Source organism: Pogonomyrmex barbatus, unplaced genomic scaffold (genome assembly GCF_055798465.1).
Source record: "Pogonomyrmex barbatus isolate J1 unplaced genomic scaffold, ASM5579846v1 scaffold12, whole genome shotgun sequence".
NCBI classification, from domain to species: domain Eukaryota; kingdom Metazoa; phylum Arthropoda; class Insecta; order Hymenoptera; family Formicidae; genus Pogonomyrmex; species Pogonomyrmex barbatus.
Genome location: NW_028297108.1, coordinates 2,257,369 through 2,275,987, shown reverse-complemented (window position 1 = coordinate 2,275,987; position 18,619 = coordinate 2,257,369). Strand labels below are relative to the sequence as shown.

The window sequence follows — 18,619 nt, the reverse complement described above, 5'->3', positions numbered from 1 at the left end:
TTTATTATAACATATAAAGCAACTGCACTCTTGACTTTGCATCGATCCGATGTACTGCTTAATTAGTATGTACAGATATTATCATGTTAAGCACGTTATCGTGCACAAGTTATTTTAGCAAGAACAAGTTGTCTTGTATTCAAATACATAATATGCTCTTAAACGAAAATATCTTGGGAGTAATTTTGCCCTTCTCTCTCTCTCTCTCTCTCTCTCTCTCTCTCTCTCTCTCTCTCTCTCTCTCTCTCTCTCTCTCTCTCCTCTCTCCCTCTCTCTCTCTCTCTCTCTCTCTCTCTCTCTCCCTCTCTCTCTCTTTCTCTCAATAATCAATATATATCAATTTTTGTGTGTATTTAAAAAACTTTTTTTATACAGATGTGATATAAATTATGCATTTTATATATATATATATATATATATATACACATATATACATAAATTATGTTTTACATTTTTCAATTTTGCTTAAGATCTATTTATTTAAATAATTTATTCAGATTGCATAAATGTATAAATATGTATATACATGTACATTTAACAGTTACGCAACTAGAATTTATAATTATTTAAATAAATCTTAAACAAAATCTTAAAAAATATTAAACATTGTTTACATTATTATAAATCGTACTTATATATATATAATTATATTTAAAAAATACATATATGTTTGATGCAAATTATATTTTTATTATTGTAAGTAGTAAAACCCGTTGTATGGTCCGACATGAATTTCACGTTCACAAGACGAAAAGTCGAGTTTATCATTTTTCTCTACTGAACCTGTACAGAGTGAAATTACGTGCTCAATCGAAACGTTGCTTTTCAATCTGTGGCGAGTGAAAATAGCTTGAAATCGATCGTCGGTCCGACGGTGAAAAAGATTATCCACTTTTCCGTGTCAGATGATAAGATTTCGTGACCTGTGATTCACCGCATCAGGGCAACCTACACGTGCGGAGACTACTTTAACAGACTGTCGATCAATCAGTAGATATCCTCGTTTATCAACTCCTTTAGACGCGGGCTAGACCTTAACGAGATCGGATGCTCTACGTAAAGCTCCTTTTTCGATTGTACATACTGTTTCAAGCTTAACGAAGTCGGACGCATCGTTGTGAAACTCTTTCTTCGAAAGTAGTACGTGATTCACGTACAATCTTTCGGCGCCGTGGCCGCGTCACGAGAACTGTCAAATCAAAAATTACGAAACAACGAGCGACATGCGCAAATGCTGAAATTAGTTTCAAGTCACGAGTCGGGAAATCGTTAGCGCGATATATATATACTGGAGCGAGAATGGAAGTCGCCATCAAAAAGGTTTGCAAGAGGAGTTTAAGCGTTTCACGTCTTTCGTGGCATGCGAACGAGTAGTGCAAGTCATAAACCCAACCCACAGCTCTCTCTCTCTCTCTCTCTCTCTCTCGGACTAGTATTCGTAACAGGCATTACAGTACCTACATCGCACTATCCCCAAGGATGACTCTAAGTGCAAGTGTACCGAAACTTTCGTGGGTGCCCTCGTAAACCGGTAAGAGATGGCTTCAAGGTGACGGCAGGAAGCGAAACGTGTTTCTAACTCCCTTCCACTCCTTGCCTCTTTTCGTCGCACTTCCCTTTTCGTCTGGCTCGTTCTCTGTTTCTCTTTCTTCTTTCCGTGGCATTCTCTTCCTTTCACTCGTTGGTAAGGTAAAGCCGACAACATTTCTACTACACTTGCTTCGTCGCACATATTCCGGCACTGTTGTACCGGTGCTTCTGTAGGTCTTTCAAGCCAAGTTTCACAATGGAAGCGCGAGTCTCCAAGAAGGAAACTATAGGTATTGTCCAAATTATATGTGTAATTAAAAATCCTCTATTAAAAATTTTTTTAGTTATTTTACTAAAACGTCAGATAAAGCGACAAACGAGATCTCGATTCAACAAATACATATGTCATGCGCCACTTTCAGCTAATCAAAAATATTTGTATTTACGATCGCGCCTCTGTCATATATATTATTAATATAGAAATACATATATAGACCAGTAGATTGACGATATGTGGTTTGAACTGATACAAACAGAATATAATATATGTTTAATTATTTAAATAAGTAAATATTGAAAACACGAATATATATGAAAACATAATGCGTATAACTGATTATGATCTGGTCTTGTTAAGTTTAGAAGAATATAAACACTTGGAACATTTAACATTATTAAATAATATCAATATAACGGTACAAATAAAATAATTTAAATTATAATCTAAAATATAAAAAAAATTTAATTATACGTATTTATTAAATTACTGAGTGATACTTATAACATATTTGATAAAGATATTGTATCTTAATGTAATAATCTCAAAATTAGATTAATTCAGTTCGGTTGTATCATTTATCGATCGTTCAGTATTTTGACATTACTTTTTGTGCCTAAAAGATTGATATTACCAAAGCATGAAGATAATCATAAAAGCTGGGGCATTCACAAAAACCATTATCATATTGCTCATTTATTGATTACTTGTCTTATTCAATTATTAAAGAATTAAGAATCAAGAATTATTATTAATAATTATAAATAACTATTGCAAAAAAATAATAAATGTGTATTAAATATTGTTAAATAAAACACACACACGCGCGCGCGCGCACGCACGCATATTGAGCACACATTTCCAAATGTCAATGCGATATATTGGAATATATACAGATTATTATTTTAGTATTTCCTAGCTTAACATTCGTAAAATTGTGCTCAATTTTAAAGCCGTGGAAGTCGCTATCTACCGCGTATAACTTCTCTTGCGGTCTGTCTGACGGAAAAGAAAAACGCTATGATCGTTTGTTTTTAGATTCGCATCCGCGATAAAATCAAATTGCACGAAGATCGGACGAGACGTCGCGAAGGTCGTCCTGGACGTCGAAGCGGCTCCGGAAAATGCCCATTCCCAGCGAAGGACTGGATGCTCATTTCCTGCCGTCGACGGGCCGCAAACGCGAAACGAGTAATTCGATTTTCTGCGAAAGCGCTAAGAGAAGCGTCCAAAAGCTCCGACTGTGCTCACTCCGTGGTACGGTTGTCGACTCGGGAAAAGAATCACACTGCCGCTTTATTCGTCTTGCTCTAAGTACCAAGCTTTCGTGCGTTTTAATGCGAGTGCATGAACGTAAAGCGAAAAAACACATGAGGGCAAACGGATGAACTTGAGAAACTTGAGAAACTCTCCTAACAGCTGATTCGTTCTTTAATCTCACATATGCATGAATTGAAATTTTACAAACTCTACTTTCTACCATCAATATCATTCTTATTTTATTATTAGACGTCAACCGCAAATCGCGTATTCATTTCAACATTCACAACGAATGTTTTCATCATTTTAGACATGTTTCCAATTAGTTTATGTCATATTTTCTCTATCTATATTATGTCTATGTCTATATTTTACGTTTTATAAATTATTTTTTTATTTGCTCTCACTCAATCATTTTACGGTATTTAATTGCTAAGTGTCAAACTGTCAAACCAATAGAATCAACTCAAATTTACTCAGCCGAATCATATGATTGGCAACCAATTAGAAACGGTGGATAAATAACAACAATACTGGTGATATTTCCTATATTTTGTAGATTTTTCATGCTCTTTTTTACGCGCACAGATATCATATCTTGAAAAATAATTTCATTGCTCATAAAAACTTATACAAAATATAATATGGTATATAAAAGGTTTTATAACAATACAAAATTAAAGGATTTTATTATTTGCAAAAAACACTGCTTGAACGAAATATAAAATACTTATTTGATAATAACACAGTAATAAAGTAATAAAGTAATAAAGTAATAAAGTAATAAAGTAAGTTGAATCTCTTATATTCTGAACGTTTAAATTTATACCATTGTATTATCAATTAATATGTATACTCATAAATAACGTACCTAATTTGATTGAAAAAACATCCACATATAAAAAATATGTAAAGCTTTTTTCAATGTCTCCGTCCGGTTTAAACCATACATTTTATTCCCTGATCTTTTTGCACTTGCATATGTGCAGTCTGCATTGTAAATTCAAGAAGGTTTTCCCTGTAGGTTTTCGCTACGTCGCTACGCTGAGAATGGTATCGCGTTCACGAAAGAACCACGGCACTCGACAATCGTCTACGTACTGTGTTTTGCGATCTAACGTGCAAGGGCGCACAATGCGAGGAGGCACACAAGCACAAACGAGAAAACTTCGAGGAACTTTGTTAATAACCAGACCATTATTTGGCCCATCACACGCACCCTCACTCACCAGCGAACCCATGGGCAAATCCCGATTCAGGCATCAGGCGATCTTACTAGACCTTAACGATCGTCACGAGCGCGTTACAACAGAGCGATAATATTATACCGGTAATATAATGCGCGCCCCATAGGGGAATCCCTGTTATATTCCGACAATATCGACGCGCGGTGCGTTCCATTGCACGCGGCGCAATAATTCCGAGTGCATCGTAAAATCTTCCTCGTAAGAGGATATTGATTTAGAATCGTGGAGACTGACGGCGATTCCTTGCAAAATAATGAAATCAAGCCCGATATAAAAAATAAATGATATGTACATCGCTGTATCTCCCTCATAAGGAAACATGGAAAATCAATTGCGTCAAATGACGTCCAATTTGAGTATAGTCAGTAGTCACGCATGTATCTACTCTCATTTTGATATGGAAAACTTATATTCACTTTCACAGCGACATAATTTCTTATCGCTACACAGAATTGTGCAAATTGTGCGTTTTTATGTTTCAAAACTAAAACAGCTGATCAAACCAAAATAACTATCTGAAAAATAATTAATAAGTGTAATAGAGAATTATATCTAATATTTAATATTTAAAATATTATTTTATATTGATATATTATAAATATTATATAATGCCTATGCAACATTCCTAAAATGATTAATGCTATTAATCACTTTATGTTCTCAATGCAACTTTACGAATGTGTAATGTTTGTCGTACCAATATCCCAATGAGTTAATTATCTAGTTAATATGTAAATTAGTAAATTGTTTACGTCTCTCGTATAAATAATTATTTATACAAATAATAAACGGAAATAAATATAAAATGTAATTGCATGTCTATAGTAATTGTTCTACATGTAAGAAAAAGTGACACGTTTATTAAGACGCATATTAAGAATAAATTTTTTGCTTTTTATATTGGAAATTAATTTATTTATACTATTTCGTTTGAGCTCTGTTAATATTATTGGCATAATTAACAGATAATTTAATATAACTCAAAAGATCATTGTAACGTCGATTAAATCTGTTTTATCTACATAACATTGTTACAGGATAGATTGCATTAAAGCATTACATTTGTCAAACTCATGCAAAGTCGATTTGCATGTAGGAATAAAATCGATTACGCGTATATTGCGGTGCATCAGTTTAAATACATGGCTAAGCTAATAAACATGCTTATATACGCATTCTTTCGGTTATGGATACATATTGTTTAATTGGGAAAATCCGTGTCGGCGGATTTGAATTTCGATGACACCCACTTAACCAGATTTGTATGCGGTTGGATAATAATTTATTTCCGATCAAACCCGATGTCCGCTGTATTTATTTATACACGGTACGGCTGTAATATTCACGTATCTAGTAATTAGACTCTCGGCTGACTGGAAGAGCCACGTCAATCGGACCGAACGTGACAGTTTCGCATTGAGCCCTTCAATTAATTCTCACCGGATGGGAACGGTATCTGAGTTCTACAACGTGTGCGTGCACCTTTGATAAACGAGTCGCATAAGGACGACTAATTAGGCGAACATAGCGTGAGGCTGCTTGCGTGTACATTTGGACCAGCGATGTGTAAGCATGCACATTTATAAGCAAGCGTGTCGGTGCACGAGGCTGTGTTGTAGATTCGGTTGTTTTAGGGGTCGAAGGGACTACGAGACGAAAAGCATTGGGACGTCATTGTCTAACCACAACCCGAACCACCGTACCATTATTCAGGCACAAGGCTTTGACGTTTGTCCGAAGCATGAGATAAATTGGCTTGCGCTATAAGCATTGAATAAACAGCAGCACGCAAGCACCTCTCTAAAATATAGATATTCCTGTAGGTTAGACGGGACCGAGCATCGCCAATATGGCGATATATTTAAGTGAAAAACACGTCGTTTTTCTACCTCACGGTATTCGTGAAATTTCGCGCACCATCACTCGTACATCATGTAATAGTTAAGCAAGGTTAGATATCTTAGCCTGACATGTACTATCAGTACTTTCTGCTCGAGTTGTGCGACTTTGCTGTGTAGCAGTTTTTATCCATGTCTCGTCGGAATTTCGCTGAGTCGTTACAAATATTGATATTGATGATGATACCGTTATTATTTTTATAATGAAGAACATTTATAACATGGGATGTTACATCATTCACTAAATTGATGAAATAGTTTGATGAAATAGTCGTTAAAAATAGTAATAATACTTCAAAAGTAATAATGCTTTAATTAATATTAAAACTTTTTAAGCCCTCTTTAATCTACGAAGCGATAAAAAATATATATGTAAACAAAATAAACAAAATATGTAAGAAAATAATAAAATAAATGCCTTTTCATAAGATTAATTATTAAATTAATTAAATATATGTTTTAAAAAAATAAAATTTTACATTACACAGAGAGTATATATAAATTTAAATAAAAGATATAACATGTAATTATTTCTGGCATATATGCTTACAAGAAGATTTCAAGATGCTACGTTTGTTTATTTATCAAGTGGCTGTTCAAGTTTCAGAATTTCTCGAAATTCTAAATCAATTATAAGGAAATTTTGTTTCATGGTAAAGTTGATATTACTCTGTACCAACGTGTTTAAAAAATAAATCAACAAAAAGGAAAATTAAAATATTTTTAATATTTGAATGTTTTCTTCATATGTATGTGCTTTTCATATTTTTTACATTATTCATAAAACGAAGCTATCCCTACACCAGCCGTATTAATCGTATAGCTCTTCCGTTATTTTTTAATCATAACTCGTGCATTTCCCTGACTTAAGAATAAAAATTGCAACCTATGCGAAAGTTTCCTTCTCGGTCTCTCGGCGCAGTATTTGTGAGCCACGCGAAGACTCTGTCATGCGTGTCGTTGCAGAAATGTAATACAATATATTCAGATACGTATTTCAGAAACAGATTATTTCCCTCGCGCGTATATTTCACGTGCATCAAATGCATTTTCGCTTCAACCGCAAAACGTTAATAATTTTAATATACGTGAGTTACAAGTATGCAACAGTACGAAGGCGAAATTGCGGGCCGGAAAGCCATTGTTTTTCCTCGCGCATCCCGTAATGCGATATGGCGGAAAATTGCATACGTTTTAAAGTTCGCTCGACAAACTGCAACACCAAGCAGACTCATGGTTGCAGCCATCACATATTCATAAACGCTCTATGTAGCCATGGTGGTATGTGCGGTCACTTGTTTGTACGCAATTGCGGCGACTCCGTCATCGTACAGAATACATTATCATCTTCCTCGCGAATTCCTATACTACATTTCTTGCTATTAAGCGATGTAGTTTTACCAGCATATAAACATCGCCATTACAACATAGATTTTACGCGGACTAATGCAAATCACTTTCCGAGGCCAATTACGTTAAACGCGAACTATTTGCAGGGAGCCGTCGCATTTTGTACGATAAGCCCGCGAAAGTTCTTAAGGTTATTTCAACGAGGGCACGAATCCCTTTCCTGAAAAAACTCGAGATTACCGTGATTTCCCGGGGCGAGGGTGAACGCCTCGGAATGTGAAGACTGACTGGGTGTGGCCGGGTTCATTTTCCTTTTATTCAGTTCGCCGTCGGTAGCACGGAGATCTCAAACATGAAAGGGACTCGTAGCTCCGTGTGAAATAACCCGAAACAATACTACTCGAAACAACGGCGCTAGTGTAACGATATCCGATGTCTGCATCTCTGCAGAATAACATGACGATATCTTTTTTAACACGCCTCGCTTCCATAAGCAGAATCGTATTACAAATCAAGTAATATGAAATTTAATAAGAGCAAATTGCAAGCTTGTAAGGTTTCATATATAGATAAATATGGAACAATATGCGTTCTACAAGTTGTAAAAAACTTTACAGCTTCCAATATCGGTGCAGTTATTATAACAATAAATTTTTTCAAAGTGCACAGTGATTTAAACGTTTAAATTTAATAACATTTTAAACACACTGTATTTTATAATTTATTACTCACAAACTTTATTAGAGATAGACTGCGTTAGAAATAATTGCATACTTTCTTACAGACTTTGATTTATCGAAGAATTTAAAATTAATCTTAACGAAAATCAGTTAAACATTATCTTATTTCACGACTTCTTTTTATCGGTGAATATTTTAGTAACTAAATAATTAATCGAGTTCGAAAATAATAAATCACAGAGTGTAATAAATTTAAGGCCACTTAGGATCGAGTCGAATCTACTTTATAAGAGGCTGAATTGATAAAATTACAATTTAATTACTATGTATGATTTACACACTGTTCCAAATTTATTTAATTCATAATAAGACCCTGAAAGCAATAAAGCAAATTTTATTTTTAAATACAATTAAAGGCATTTTTATCATTTATTAAAAGTTATAAAATTTGATTCACAAAATTTAATCGACATTAAAAGCAAATATTATTCTCTTTAATGTAACTTTTTATAGTTATAAAATAAGGAAAAAATATTTTTTTATATATTTTAATTAATATGTTCATGCATTTAATTATTACTTCAAGGCTATGTTTACTTGGTAGTCAATGCGCAAACATTTAACGCTTATCTCAGCTTAAACTTGGTAATGAGCAATAAGGTAACCTAAGAGTAACCTCCTCTGTAAGTACCTTCTCTGGGTACTCTGAATACTACGCGTTGAAGGCTGATTTCCTAGACGTTGTTGCCAAGTTAACATGACTGCCCACTCGCACGTAATTTTAATGAGATGACAAAGGCCTCGCTCATAACATACGATGTTTCTCGAATTAAAGCTGCCACTTGAGTCTCCTTTATATCCTCAGAGGAAAGATCATCACTTTATTGTAGAAAAACTTTATTGTAACAAATAAATTATGTATCAAAATGATTTTATATAAAAATGCTTTTCATTTTTCACTATGAGAAATTTGCAGTAAATATTGTAATGAGATTCATAAAACAAATAATATTAAATTTAACATTCAACATCTTTGTCAACAATTTAAAATTATAACATTTTTCTTCCTCTAAAAATTCTTCAAATATATTTTATCGTGAGATGAATATTATAACTCTCTCAGGGAATATAAACACATTAATTGAATATCAATAATGCCGAGTGTGCGACTGGAATACTTATACTTGGTTACATGCATTCTTACGTTCGAAGGAATATATAAAATTCTGGTTGCGAGGGTGGCAGCTCGTCCGGACCATCGAACAGAATTATCGAAGCGATAGAGAAGCTATCCGAGGCTCTGTCCCTCCGTAATCCCGCCTGCTCGAGCTATTATCCCGGAAAAGCCAGTCGAACATCCGATTAGGAAAACCGAACATACGTTATTTCCTTCGCACTGAAAATGTTCACCGGCTCGCTTGAAGCAAAATGACATTTTATCGTTATTACGTTTATGATTTGAAACCGACGCTCATCGATCCTCTTATAAGCGAATTTGATGCCGTAGTCTTTATCAATCTCAGAATTCTGCCATTCAATCGAGCCAAACTATAAAGAGCGATGAAATCTTCTCTTGAAATGTTGATATGATCAACTATATCGAATATAAAAATAAGTATTTATAATACAACAATTTATTTGTTATATAAATAAATTATTTCTTATATATAAATTTATAAAAAAATTCCCCCTTCCTCTCCGATCATTGAAAGAAAAACTTCAATTTGCCATTAAAGAATGTATCGGGAAATTGATAATTGCGCGCGATAATAAGCAGCGGTTAAACTTAACAGGATAACTGCATTACAAGGCGTCTGAAATCATGTTAGACTTTGGAACGCGAGCATTCCTGCGCGTCCTTTGTCAGAGATTCCTCCCTGCTTCTGCGCGTGAGGTAAAAGTTCTGTAAGTAAAAGCTTTGCGACGAGTTAAGTGGCAACGAGAAATAGACGCAAGCAGGCGAAAATCCGGCATTGACAATGAGATTTTTCAACGTTTTATTCCCAGGTGCTCGCTACTTGTAATTGATAAATGGCGCCTCGGAGAAGGAAAACGAGCGCAATGGTTACCGAATACTCACATCACGAATGGAAAAGACAGAGATAGCGGTAGGAACGGGGAGGGCAGGGGGGAGGGGTGAAAAGCGGGTAGAAGAGAACAGGGAACTGCAGTTTCACCGCATACCGGAAGACGAAGGCACGGCCGGTCTTGAAGCGTTTCATGGCAAACCAAATATTCGCGGTATGCACCAGCGTTACACGCCGGAATTTCCAGCATGAAGTCGTTATACTGCGAGACCACTTATAATTAATTGCTCTAGTTTATAATCGCCTTGCGGCCATTGTGACGCGGCCGGCCGAATAACGCGGATACCTGTACTGCATATTACGTATCCGCTTTTATTTTACCTCGCTGAAGATTCGCATATTTCGCGAGGTGCGCTCGCGCAGATTAATTACACCGCCGCGCTTATCACTATTGCCCGACCGCCACTCAAATCGCCTCTCATCGACGTGCATCTGCGGAGGACAAGCCGCCTCGATAAATTAGATAATACGCTATGTTTCCGCTTACTTGCCGTGCCTGCAATTAATGAAGCAATAACAAGCAACTGGCGAGTAGCGCGTTTATTTTGTGACAATTGACTGGCACGTGACAGAGTGTAATAATTCGCATAGACTTCATTAATGCTTATACGCTTTGGTGAGTACATTTTGGTTTCCATGTCAATTACAACGTATAGAGCATTTGATGCTAATTTCACGCGTCTCCACAACAGATTTAATCAGAAATTCCCTATGCTCTTATGCATGCGATAATCGAGATTTATTGGTTTACAGATTTAATTTACCATAAAACTACTATGAAATTGTATATAATAAATACGTTATATACGTTATAATACGTTTATTGGACAATTAATATATTATGCAAAAATTTTTATTTTGTAATGTTTCGTGTTACGTTTGAATTATACTTATCTGTATGTGTCTTTCACATCGTTAAGACTATTTCTTTCTATAAAATATTAAAAAACAAATATTTTTATAAAAATAAATAACTGTGTATAAGATTGTTTGCAATTTTAATAGCATTATTTCTAAAATCCTACAAGTATATTTAGAAGTACAAATTTTGAAGAACATAAATATAAGACAATGTTTTACCAGCCTTCTCTCATTTATTTAAAAATAACACATTTAAAATTAATATTTGCTATTATTTATAAATATTTCTTTGTCTACTTATGCATAATATCTTTTAATATCTTTTCATTTAATTTACATTTTGTATATTGCAATCGTTTTAATAAAACAATAAAATAAGATTACATGTGTGTTTATTTGCGCGTAAATTTTAAACTCATGTTTATATATTTGCGACATGGTGGGCCTTCAAAGATGAAATTTAAGCTGTCTGTGAATTTAAATGCGAACCGTGTCTCTGTATGCCTTCCGCCGATTAGATGCGACCGCGGTTGTTTGAGTTTACAGATTGCGCCTGCGGTGTGTTAAAGCTACCTTACCAAATTACTATCATGTATACAAGTTTCAACACGATTTAATCTGCCAATGTGCTAATGTGTTATCCTTCCAAAAAAATTATATACAAAATGTTTAACAATTATTATCAAAAATCAACAAAACAAATATTTTAATAATAAAAGGGAGAAGGGATTTGAAGGGAGAAAATTTGTCATAAAAATGTCAAAGTGCAAAGTGCAAGTTCCCAAGTTGGAAACGATCAAAGTTGTCTAATTGAAAACCGATTTGTCACTCATTATCCATTTTTATTCCTTGTTAACTTTGAGATAATCAGGGTGAGAAGTTACTTTATTTTGAAATAAAATATTTATTAAATGTCAGTTTGTTTTAAATAATACTTATTGTTAGTCACATGAAATTGTATGAATAAATATAAATAGGTTAAAAAAATTAAAATAAATCTAATATTATTAAAATAAATATAATATGTTAATATGTTTTATATTAAATAAATAATTAAAATATGCAAGATATTTCCTGTTTTTCTCTTTATATATATTTACGATATATTCATGTTGAAAACATTTCTGAATACCGCTATTTTGCAATATATAATCCTAGATATTTAATCTAGAACAGGGAGATCAACAATAAATTTAAAATTTTTCTAGAACTTTATTTAGAAAAAGAAAAAGAAAGGAAAATAAAGAATTTAAGAATGCATATAATAGATTAATGGATGATTATACATTCTGGAATGAAATATTGATCTAATCTACTTTTATCAAATAAGTAAGGACAGAATTATAAAAGATTATTTCTATTTATAATACTTTTCTTCTCTTAATTTAACACACACACACACACACACACACACACACACACACACACACACACACACACACACACACACACACATTTAAATATACTTTACAAAATAATTTTTATAAATTTAGTATTTAAAATAAAATAAAATTAGTAGTTACAGATATAAAAAATAACGATGGATTTAATATTTTACATTAATATGTAATATAGAAAAAATTTCAAATTATTACATATTAGAAATAATTATTATTTTAAGAGATACATATTACTTTTATAAAATAATTAATTCTGCAAAATAATAAATAAAATAATACATAATAAATTATTCACTCCAAGATTATTCCGTTATCGCTCCATGCGTTCTCAAACTATTCCTCCTTCCCTCAGTTCCCCTCTTTTCGTGGAACTCACATAACATTCGCGAAAATACGGTTAATTACGATCACGTGCGCAGTAATCACACCAGAATACGGTACTTTGCACGGCACTCCCGACGTTAATCGCATCCCAACGTGCACTTTATTACATTGTGACGAAAGAATAACGTGAAAAAACATACATTCCCATGAGAATACAACCCGCTTGATATCAGCAATGTCTCGCAAATTAGTAAAAAAAAAACCGACAACGAAAGATTTTAACAAAACAAACCGAAATGTATGGCATATTGCAAATCTCACGCTGATATGCGCGATATGATGTGATCATTGAAGTCGATGTATAGTAAATGAAACCGCACAATGACCAGAAATATATAATTATAATAAATTACAATTTGATACACGCGGAAATATCAAAAATATGCGCAAAATTTTAGTTATATAAATTCCATAAATGTAGAAATAATTAATAAATCTTTGATGTATTGGATATCTTTTTGTTCTTTAAATTATTTGATAATTCTTATAATCATCATACAATATAAATATTATATGTAGACAGATGACACACACACACACACACACACACACACACACACACACACACACACACACACAAACAAACAAACACAAACACACACACATACACACACACACAAATATAATATCTATTACTTATATATATTACTCAAATAACACTTATCATTATTTCTTAATACTTAAGATAATTGTTTATACGTTAATAAAACTATTTATAAATAAAAATAGAATTTTATGTTATTATATTTTCATATTATGTCATCTGAAGGAAAAGAGTGAAGAATTAATTGCTAAAGTTTTCCCTTCAAGCAGCAATTTACGGTGACTCGCACAAGAATACGATGAAGCAATTCGTCCAAGCAAATCGAGGCAATTAATATTCAGTGGTATAGTAAATTTGTTTTTAAGCCCCCGACGTAGATTGATTGGGTGGACTTTTAATATAAATATTACGTCTCGCAAGAATTGTGTCACTGTCAAACGCGCCCCACGCGATAAGACAATTTGCTGAACGCCTCGCGTAATAATTCACGTCGGCGATACGGATGCTCGCTCGCGATATCGATTTCGTTGGAACGACCAGAGCAATGCCTCCGCCCCCAGAATTTCCACTGAACTCCCAAACGAGATTCGCCAGCGAAAGAATTCCGACTATCGAGCGAATTTGCGTCTGCATCTCGATTCTGAGCTGTCGCATCAAACATTTATCTGGACCATTAAATATTTAGTGTCGCACCAGCTGCGAAAATCTCGCTTCGGAATAGAATGACGTGCGTCCCACGACGAAAAAGGGTTTTAACGAGAGTAAAACGGGCGAGGGAGAAAACAGGAAAAAGGCACGTGAAAATAGAAATCCGTTATTATGAGAATTTCGCGACCATCGTGGAATCGGATCCAACAGAATACAGTTAATATTGCGATTTTATAACAAGATTGGGAACGATATTCTGTTCTGTTAAATTAGATATATCAGAAACTACCGTTTCTTTGAAAATCAACTTTTCTAATTGTTTCAGCTTTTCAAAAGAAATACGTTTCTTTTTTTGTTAGCAGTAAAATGCTCGACGTTGTTCATTACGTAATATTATATAGCAGAACGTATTCGTTTTATTTATACTTAATTTGCTGTTCGTCGTCGCGTTTATTTCAGTCAACGTCGCCGACATTTCTTGGTTCTAACTTGAGTAAATTGAAATATTTAACACGCTTCAAATGTGGACTCAGTTGTCAAATCATTTTTCAAATCCCCTAATCTGTTTTAAAATTGTAATTTATAGATTTATTTAATAGATTACACGTGTTAAAATTACACTCTGTTCAATAAAACATTTATCTTTCAAATGTTTGTGTCACTACACTCAAACTCATTCATTCTCTGGACAAAAATGGTAAATCATTGATTTAAATAATTTACAATTTGTTTCGTTATTTCTCTGTAATAAAAATCTTATCTTTTTTTCATTATATAATGATCTCAACTTTTTCATAAAGGAGCTATTGGAATCACAAAACATTTATTATTATTATGTTTTTCTACAAATAATAGAAAATACTGATGGAAAATTTTATAAATTAGATCTGATATTTATTCTTAAATTAGATAAAAATTAATCAATAAAGTATATATTATCGGCATATTTTGTAAATCAAATGATACTTCTGTTAAAGAAGCTATCATAATGAAAATTTATAACTTTGCATATGTTATGTTGAACTTTGTGATTTGCACAATTACCCGTTTATGATAACTCTGTTAACTAAACGAGCAATAACAAGTTACAGACTTCGTTTCTGACGTCATTTCCACTAAGCTGTACAAATTTCAAAGCACATTCAACCCTGTAAACATTTGTATAAGCAATACTCAAGTCTACGTGAACAATTTGTAAATGTGAAGGCATGTTTCCCTTTGTAAATGTTTGTGCAAACAAGTGTATAATTACGTGTGGATATATTTCACATTTACACAAACGAAAAAGATCCATAGGTTGATCGCTGCGCAAGTTGGCAATTCAAGCGACATTTCGATTTAAGCTTCTTACCGGCATGCAGTTCGCTCGATGCTCGCCTCCGTAACTGACGGAATAATACTGACTGTCAAAAATGACAGTGTTATCGGTGATAACATGGGCTTTCCGGACGACGGATTAACGAGTCACTCAGGATTTCGCGATAGAAAGACAGGGAATGGGACAATGATAACGGTTGAGCCTTAATCTGGGTCCATTAGCTTGACAGATGTAACAGTAAACACGATGCCGTTGTGATATCGGCTTGCAAATTACAACACTCCCACCTGGAGGACTATGATAGACAGGTCTGCGCCCAGCTAATTACGGGGGATGGTGGCCTGGCGAATGGTGGTCTCGCAGAACGAAGATAATACGAGGGCAATTAGTTCTCGAGTAATACCGCGTCGTCAACATCTGGCCCGCTGGCGATGCGCGTCATTTTTCCCGAGTTCCGTATCATCAACGACACAGCTACATCCGTTTCATGGAACTGCTCGCAACTGGTACTTGATTAGAAAATCGTCAGGTCAGATTTTTCACGACATTTTATGGCCACAAAAGTAATATAAACAGAAAAAGATAGTAATACAAATGAATGTTTTCTAAATAATATAAAGATCATAGAGATATGAACAAATTAATTTTTAACGTAATATTAATTTCACAAAATCTATAATACTTTTATAAGATTATTTATAAGTAATCAATTTAATGAAAATAATATAAAAGGATAAAAATAGATGATAATTTAACTAAATATTTTAGATATATGAAAAGTATTCTAAATTTATTATATTCTGTTTATTTATATATTTTATAATTATTAATTTTATATTACTTATATTATATTACTTAAATATATGTATGTTAGAGAAAGAAACTCTGTCAAAATATATCTTCGAAAACTGCTTATGTATAATTGTTTCATCCAAATCTTTTTTACTTTTGCAATTGATTTTGTATAAATTTAAATATAGAGTTTTATAGAAAATATAATTTTGTTGTGTACAAAAAACTCTCAAACGATGACGGTTAACGTTGTGCGTAAGCATCAAAGCGCATACGATAAAAACAACATTCCAGTGATGCTATAAGCAAGTTGTCCGATGGTGCGCGTGAATGTACCATGCATGAAAATATTAACATTTATATGTAATACTATACAATAAGCTTCTCATGTAATGCATTTAATAAATAAACTTTTTCATACTTCTGGATCTATATGCGTATTAAATTCGCGCTTTAATGAAATATTTTTAATGTTAAAAACTTATATATACATTTTATCCTTTAGATAGGTATTCTCAATGATACTAATATTTAAAGCCAAGTCTATATTAAAATACAGAATGATAATCTATATAACATTTTTAAATAATAAAAAGGCTTTTCATTATTATGATTGAATATAGTTTCACAAGAGAATATTTAAAGTCTTTTAAATATTTCAAATTATAATGCAAACAACGCAAATACCCAAAAGAGCTTTAAAAGATATTATATCAACTAAAAGTTTGTGGACAAAGTTATATCTTTATGTCGTCTAGACTTTTTTATCTCTCAAAAAAAGATACAGTATGACACACACACACACACACACACACACACACACACACACACACACACACACTATATATATATATATATATATATATATATATTCTAAAAATATAATTAAATTAAAATTTTTAAGTATATTCAATGTTTATTATTACATCTTCAGATTATTTTTCAATTTTTTTAATATACTTATAGGTACATATAAAATATACATACAAATACATATAAAAAATTTCCTGCTAATGTAATTAAAATAAAATATCGTTGCAGTATTGCATGTAAAATGACTGATATATCTTGGATGATTATCCAAAGTAAATTAAAGCATAGAGAATAAAGACTCTTTTCAGACGTTCCCATGACGCAGATGATCAATTTTGTGAAAATAATATTTCTATGACTCATCTAGTATAATCATAAAAAGTGAAATGTGTAATATCTCTCTATAAAATATAAAATCATATCTAAAGCTCTTCAAAGCTTTATTACATATCTGATCTCGCCCCCGCGCGCAGTAATGTTTGAGGATAGTAAGATATGCATTATTCACGAAGGCAACCGGAATATCGTCTCTTCTCTTAATACCGTCCCATGTAATTCTGGCTCTTGTACGTAGTGTAGTATGCCAGAAATGTATGAAACTTATCCCACTTCATCCGTTAAGTGATCTGTAAACTATAAAGCATGCTTCAATTTTACTGTCTATCTGATAAACGGTATTTCCCGATATACATGTAGACAGAATCGCGTTATGTATTGAATCGGACAACTTTTTTATCGCTTGTCTCAAGAATTCGAAACTTTCATCTCATATGTGTACTTTGCGATAATTTCACGCAAATTTGCGCAATTTTCCAACTATGCGATTATCTGAATAACGGACACGAATGAAAACGGCGCTTTCATTCTCATTAAAACACGTGCTAGATAAGTGGGGTTACCGGCTCTTATCGCTTATCGCTTTTTCACAGACATGTGTACGCCATGATACCACATTGCAACGAAGCAGCGTATCTATTTTCTGGCATTCTCAAATTTCAGCGAGGCCTCGCTGCGATTTCACGGCCCTGGCCGAATAGAATACAAGCTCGCAGGTACGTGAATATGCTACAGGAGCGAACAAATGTATCTACGGCACGGCCAGGAGTCTCGCCGTGGAAATTCCAACGCATTTCCCTCGGACAGAGGAAAGGGAGAGAGTACACGGCAACGTGCGCGCAAACCCCGACATTTTTACTGCTTGTTTAGCTCGCGCGAATGACCCTTTTGAAGTTAATGCCCCATGAGCGTGCGTGCCCATATACTAAAGCCATACGATTGTTGCCGGCTGAAAAATTCATCGGGCGCGTGCACACGAAAATGGGGCCCTCGCCGACGCCGGTAAAATCTAAATTCCGCTTGTAATCTAAATTTCGACTCGCAAAACGCGCACGCAGCCGATCGTATGACGATTCGCTTTCACCGAAGTGTTCAATTATTAGCCAACGGAACAACGGTGATTGCCGAGGAAGAGCTGCCGATTTCGAAACGCACAACCGTCGCGTTATTTTATAACGACTAGCGCGCGGATCG

At 33.7% G+C, this 18,619-nt stretch overlaps 1 protein-coding gene across 2 annotated transcripts in view; it reads right to left on the bottom strand.

Annotated features, from left to right (window-relative positions):
* LOC105426441 (Dpr-interacting protein kappa) overlaps positions 1–18,619 on the bottom strand; it is a 164,260-nt gene that overhangs the window by 72,822 nt on the left and 72,819 nt on the right. The gene's annotated exons all lie outside the window — the stretch shown is intronic.